Source organism: Emys orbicularis, chromosome 3 (genome assembly GCF_028017835.1).
Source record: "Emys orbicularis isolate rEmyOrb1 chromosome 3, rEmyOrb1.hap1, whole genome shotgun sequence".
NCBI classification, from domain to species: Eukaryota; Metazoa; Chordata; order Testudines; family Emydidae; genus Emys; species Emys orbicularis.
In genome coordinates this window covers 90,219,264-90,225,467 of record NC_088685.1, presented here as the reverse complement: position 1 = coordinate 90,225,467, position 6,204 = coordinate 90,219,264, and positions in this window count along the sequence as shown.

Here is a 6,204-nt window from a genome sequence, read left to right as displayed (position 1 = left end):
TATCCACACTGCTCTTGGGGATTCTGGTGGGGTTGCCACTGAAAAATTCCATGCAACTTCTTATAGGGCTGTTCACCTCCCTTGCCTTCTGGTACACCTGCCGAAGTTCCTTGATTTTTTTCACGTGGCACTGCTGCATGTCCTTGGTATAGATGTCTATGTTTCTACAGCTGGATTGGAGCTGTGCCTGCCCAGCCTCTTCTCCCCACAGACCAGTGAGATCCACCACCTCCTGTGTACTCCAGGTTAGAGCACATTTGGAGTGTGGAGCCGCCATGATCAACTGGGAAAGCAAGCTCTCCATGATGAAAAATCGTGAAATGGAAATTCAAAAGTTCACGGTCCTTTAACGGGGAGGGGCTGCTTATTGTGTATCTGGCTGCTGTGCAGCAGAGTTGAAAACATTTACCAGAACAGTCACAGTGAAGCATTGTGGGACGAAACCTGGAGGCCAGTAAAGTTGAAGTAATCAATGCAGTGTCTCTGCTGCCTCTATGTTGACCTAACAACATCAAATTAAGCACTGCGCCTCTTGCGGAGGTGAAGTAACTCAATCAACATAGCAGGTGAGTTATGTTGGCGGAGTGACCTGGTAGTGTAGACACATTCATTATTAGGTCAATGTAAGCCAGTTTATGTCAACCTAACTGTAGTCTATGTCAACCTAACTGTGTAGGGGAATGACAGGGGAAATAACAGAACAGAATTTTAGTCCGTGGGCCAGAGCTTTGGGTTCAGCAAAGCTGTGCATGGCACAACACCCAAGGTCTTAGGGCCACCTTTTTATTCTCTCAATCCTGAGGGCCGGTTCATCTGCTAGTACAAGTTTCAGCAGCCTAAGGGCTGCTCTAACTTTTACCAGCTGTAATGACCCCTTGGGGCTGTTAATCAATTGGAGATTGCTGGAACACAAGATGCTCCAACCAGTGACAAATCTCTTTCACTATGGGGCTGAGAACAGAGGCTGTAGAGCTGACATATCCCCAACTGCCTTGTTAGGACAGTATAGTGGCCCCTTTGTAGTGCGGTCAGAGCAGAGGCCAAGGTTCTGCCTTTGTGTTCATAAATCTGGTGAGATTTAGAAGATAGGGTTGAAAGCAATAAAAGTATTGTCTGCTCACAATGGACTTCTGTCCTTCATGATGGTTATTAGTAAGAAGTTGAACTTATATGTCTTTTCTTAGAGCCAAATCTGACTCCATTTAGTTAGAAACAGGAGTGCCAAATACAAATCCAGACAAACTGGATGGAGATAGTTAATAGTTCAAAACATTTCCTCCCATTAAAAATCAAAACTTCCAACGTCTAGTCTTACTTGCCTGCCTTTCAACCTCTTTCAGAAAGTTAGCTGCCTGCTCAGAAAACTATCATCTAACATTAGTGATTGTCAGGTAGTGGATTTTTGGAAATTTGGTTTTTACATTGAGATGATCAGTCTGGCCGTTTTCCCACAAGTTCATGTCCCTTAGTCTATTTTTCCCCAAATCTGGTATATAGCTTGAGAATGGATAAAACAAAGCAAAAACAGAAATAATAGACAATATAACAAGCTTTACATGATGATCTCAGGCTCTGGGAAAGAGATGTTATCTGATGGATAGTTACTTTTTGTAGATCTTTCAAATCACACCCATCTGCAAGGCTTCCTAATTTAAAAACATGCCTACCTTTTCCCTGAGGCATCGTCAGACATAATATCATTCATTCATCTTGTTGAAAGCCAGCATAATTTATAGCCATCTTCTTTTGCAATCAAGTAAACCATCTTGGAAGATTTAAAAATATGGGACACTCAGATAGTTATTGAGAGCCATTATTTTCAACCTCAAAAGCCAGCAAGACCCATATAAGTCCTTATGAAGGTGACTGTGCCCCATTTCCTAATGGACTGCTGAAGTTTTCTAAAGTCATTTGAGGAGACAAATTACAATACCCTGATTATTACTATAGTGTAACTTTATCATCTTTGTTTTTCAAATCCCACCTGCCTGTTGGATCTCTTGTCTATTCACTTTAATATTAATTTTAAAATGGTATTTATTAGTGATCACTATGCTTTTTAAAACACTTATGCTGAAAGAGCAAAAAAAGATGCATCAGGGCTTTTGCAAACTATTTCACTGCTCTGTATAAACACAATCGCTGAACTGTGCTGTACACTGCACACAGACTTTTCTAGGCCATCAGACTGTCAGACACACAAATGTATAGGGAACTGGCTTCAGGCAATTACAGGAGCAATTCAAGGGGCAGATATTGTGGCCCCTAGCAAAATATACTGTTGATGTATCATGTTGCCATACACAAGCAAAAACCACCAGGAAATATTAGATATGTAAGGGAATATACTAGCCTACCCTCAAAGAGAAATCATTGAAATCCTCACCATTGACACAAGAATTATGTGTTCTGTTAGCGCCTGCATTTGCACTAAGCTATTGTTACAGTATTAAAATAACATAAGACATACTTTCAGATTGTGACTAAGGGATAAGGCCCAACAGACTAGTCTCTTATTAATCCAGTAAAAATGGTAGAAAGTACTGTATTTACAGAAAAGACAAAACTAACATGCAGGACTTTATCCTTTATAATTTTTCTAATGACTGTTCCTCTGACTTTTGATATTCAATATGTAATGACTTCATTGAGGAAATGGCTGTACAATGAAGGCCTCATTTCCTCTTCATGGGACCAGTTTCTGTTATCACTGGCCCCATAGTCCTATTAAGAGAGGACCATTTGTTTTCCAGTGTTCTCCTACAGTCCGATCTATGCATTGTTACTTCCCATTTCCTTTGCTGCCAGTCTGTCCCCTGCCCTGGGAGAAGGTTGACAACACTGTGGTCTCAGGCCCTGGCTACACTACAAACTTTGGTCCATGCAAGTTGCATCTGCATAAAGCTGCTGCAGTTAGTACATCGCTTGTGCATGTGCATACTTGGCTTCTGGTGTTGGTGGTGCACATACTCACCAGGAGTGCTTGTATCAATGCACAGTGCAGTTCATGGTGGATAGGTATCCCATCCAGTGCACTGTCTTTTTGGGTAGTGCATGGCGGGGCTGAAAAGAATCAAACAGGGATGACAGGGAGCAAGGGGTCATCTTCCCAGTGTGCAACAATCTCCATCCCATAATGTCATCTCTAGCACATAATTTTTTTGCACCTTTTTTTCAAAATCCCACAAACCCATGTGGCCCTCCTCGCTGCCCTCCTCTGATAGAAGTGTGGCACCTGCAGAGCTCTGCACTATTTGTCATAAAGGTTGCAAGCACAGGACTCACGATCCTCAGGTATTTGCAGAACTGCAAGAAGACCCGAATCAGCAAGGGAACGGAAGGACGGAGGACAGAATGCTGTGGGACATAGCGAGTACCAATTCAAGGTGACTTTCAGGGAGCAGCTGCAGATGGTGGAGCACTAATTCTGGTCCCAAGGAAGGAGTACTGACTGGTGGGATTGCATCATAATGCAGGCTTAGGATGATGAGCAGTGGCTGCAGAACTTCCAGGTGCGCAAGGCCACATTCCTGGATCTGTGCATTGAGCGCACCCCAGCTCTCCAGTGCAGGGACACCAAAATGAGAGCTGCACTTACAGTGGAGAAGCGAACGGTGACCGCACTGTGGAAAGGTGCAACACCAGATTGCTACTGGTCAGTGGAAAATCATTTTGGAGTTTGAAAATCCACTGTGGGGACTGTTGTCATGCAAGTATGCAGGGCTCTTAATTGTCTTCTGCTACACAGGACTGTGACTCTCAGCAATGTGCAGGACATAATGGATGGACTTTCAGCAGTGGGGTTCCTGAACAGTGGGGGAGCAATAGATGGTGCACACACATCCCTATTTTGGCACCAGACCACCTTGCCACAGAGTATGTCAACAAAAAGGGTTATTTTTGTGTGGTTACGCAAGTATTGATGGATCACTGGGGATGCTTCATCAATATCAATGTGGGCTGGTCAGGGAAGATGCATGATGCTCACATCATTAAGAACACAGGACTTTTCAGAAAGCTACAAGTAGGGACTTTCTTTCCTGATCGGTGGATTACCATTAGGAATGTTGAAATGCCAATAGTGTTCCTGGGGGACCCAGCCTACCCCTTGCTCCCCTTGCTCTTGAAGCCATACACCGGACACCTCGACAGCACCAAGGAGAGATTCATCTGCCAACTCAGCAGGTGCAGAATGACCATTTAACATGCTTTTCGTGATTAGAAGGGATGGTGGCATTGTTCACTCACAGGACTGGATCTCAGTGAGAAAAATATTACAACCATTATAGCTGCCTGTTGTATCCTGCATAATATCTGTGAAACAAAGGGGGAAAAGTTGCTGCTAGGATGGAGGTGGAGAGGCTGTCTGAGTTTGAACAACCAAACACAAGAGCTCAACACGGAGCAATACAGCTCAGGGAAGCTTTGAAAGAGCATTTTAACAGTCACAGTAATGCATCATGGTGTACTGTGCTCTGTCTAGCCCTGTTGCTTTGAGGCCTATTAGGAACTATGTAATGTTTGGTGTACATGTATCACTATAACACTGTCAATAGAGCTATTAATTTTGTGGAACTTGCTGTACATTTATGATTATTACTCTGTCACTGATCCTATGAGTTGTCACACTGTACAGTAACAAGTAAAGTGGGTAATTTCAGAACGGCTAGGCACTCTACAGCATATGTTGTGAACTAATAAAGATAAATTATGTTCCAAATAATAGAATTTTATTCTGTAACAAAATCAGTGAAAAGAAAAAAGTATGCAATTTTAAGCTAATCCATTACAAATTCAATAAATTAATAGAACAGAACTTATGAAAGGAAAAGGACATTTATGTCCATTTTAGCTACACATACACCCACATGTGAAAACCATGGTTGATGTCTGTGAAGCTGTGGTTGTCTTTAATGTCCCCTGGGGTGTAGGGGTAGGGCAGTGCCCTCTGATGCCTTGTGGAATGTTGAGCAGGAATGTAGGGAGGTCCCACAATGGAGTTCTCCATGGACTGCAGAGGGAGGTGAATCCTGGATTGTTCAACCACTAGGTCCACAAGAGTCTGTAGCATTTGTTGGCTGCTGGAAAAGTCACATTATGTTCTGGTGCATCTCCCTCTCCTTTTCCTGCTGGGACTCCTGGGCCTTTCTCCTCTCTGCTCTTTCCTTCTCCAGGGTATCTGCAATATTCACTCTCCAGGCCCTTTGCTCATGGTTTGATGCAGCACTAGTTTGCAGGATCTCATTGAACAGGTCATCCCAGGTCCTTTTCTTTCTCCTTATCTGGCACGGGTGTGGAGCGGGAATCCCGCAAGGCCACAATGGCAGAAGCTGTATATAAAACACACAGAGGTACCATTGCCTGTATAGTCACATCACAAAGCGAAAGTTAAGATTCAGAAGCTCCTTCCCTTGTTCCCCTAAAGTTTTAAACAAGACATGCTTATTGACACTTCCACTGCAGAGTGCTTGAGCACAGCACCATTCACAGCATAAGCCATGGTGAGAATGGGCTGCCGGGGTGAGGGAAATGAGGAGGGAATTGCTCGGTTGTGTGAAATGAGTATAGGGCAATGGCATGGAATACTGGTGCCATATGCAATAGTGATTTTACCTGAAATCTGACTCCTGAGGGTAAGAAAGGCAGAGAGAGCACAGCTTCTGCTGGTGTCTGTGTACTATCATAGTGCCTGCCAAAGTTATCACTGACTGGCATGGGAAAGTGTCCTTCCACAGAGGAAGAAATAAGACTGCCATCCCTAGAAACCTTCAGGAAAGGATTGCAGAGTACCTCCAGGGAAGTTTCTTGAGATCTCTCAGGAGGATTCAAGGGACATCCCAGTGTACATAAAACAACTGCTCCTCATGGCCCCCTTTGCCTAACTCCATAGTGCAATGAAAAGCAGATAACTCTACTTCTCTGTGTTGTACTGCTACTTCCTCTAGTACGAGTAAATTAATGAAAAGTCAATTGTTGTGTCCTGTTGAGTTGGGGGTGCCATCACTGTAATGGGAAATGTACACACTTATGAGGATCCTTTCCCTGCATCAGGCTCATCCATGCTCGACTGCTGCAACTGACTGGAATGTGGTGGAGTATCATACAGGTCCTGGCTCGCAGCATAGCTGGACCCTCTGGTTGCATGTCCCCCATCCTCCTCCTCCTCCTTGTCCTCACTGTTTTTGCATGTGGCCTGTGGCTTGG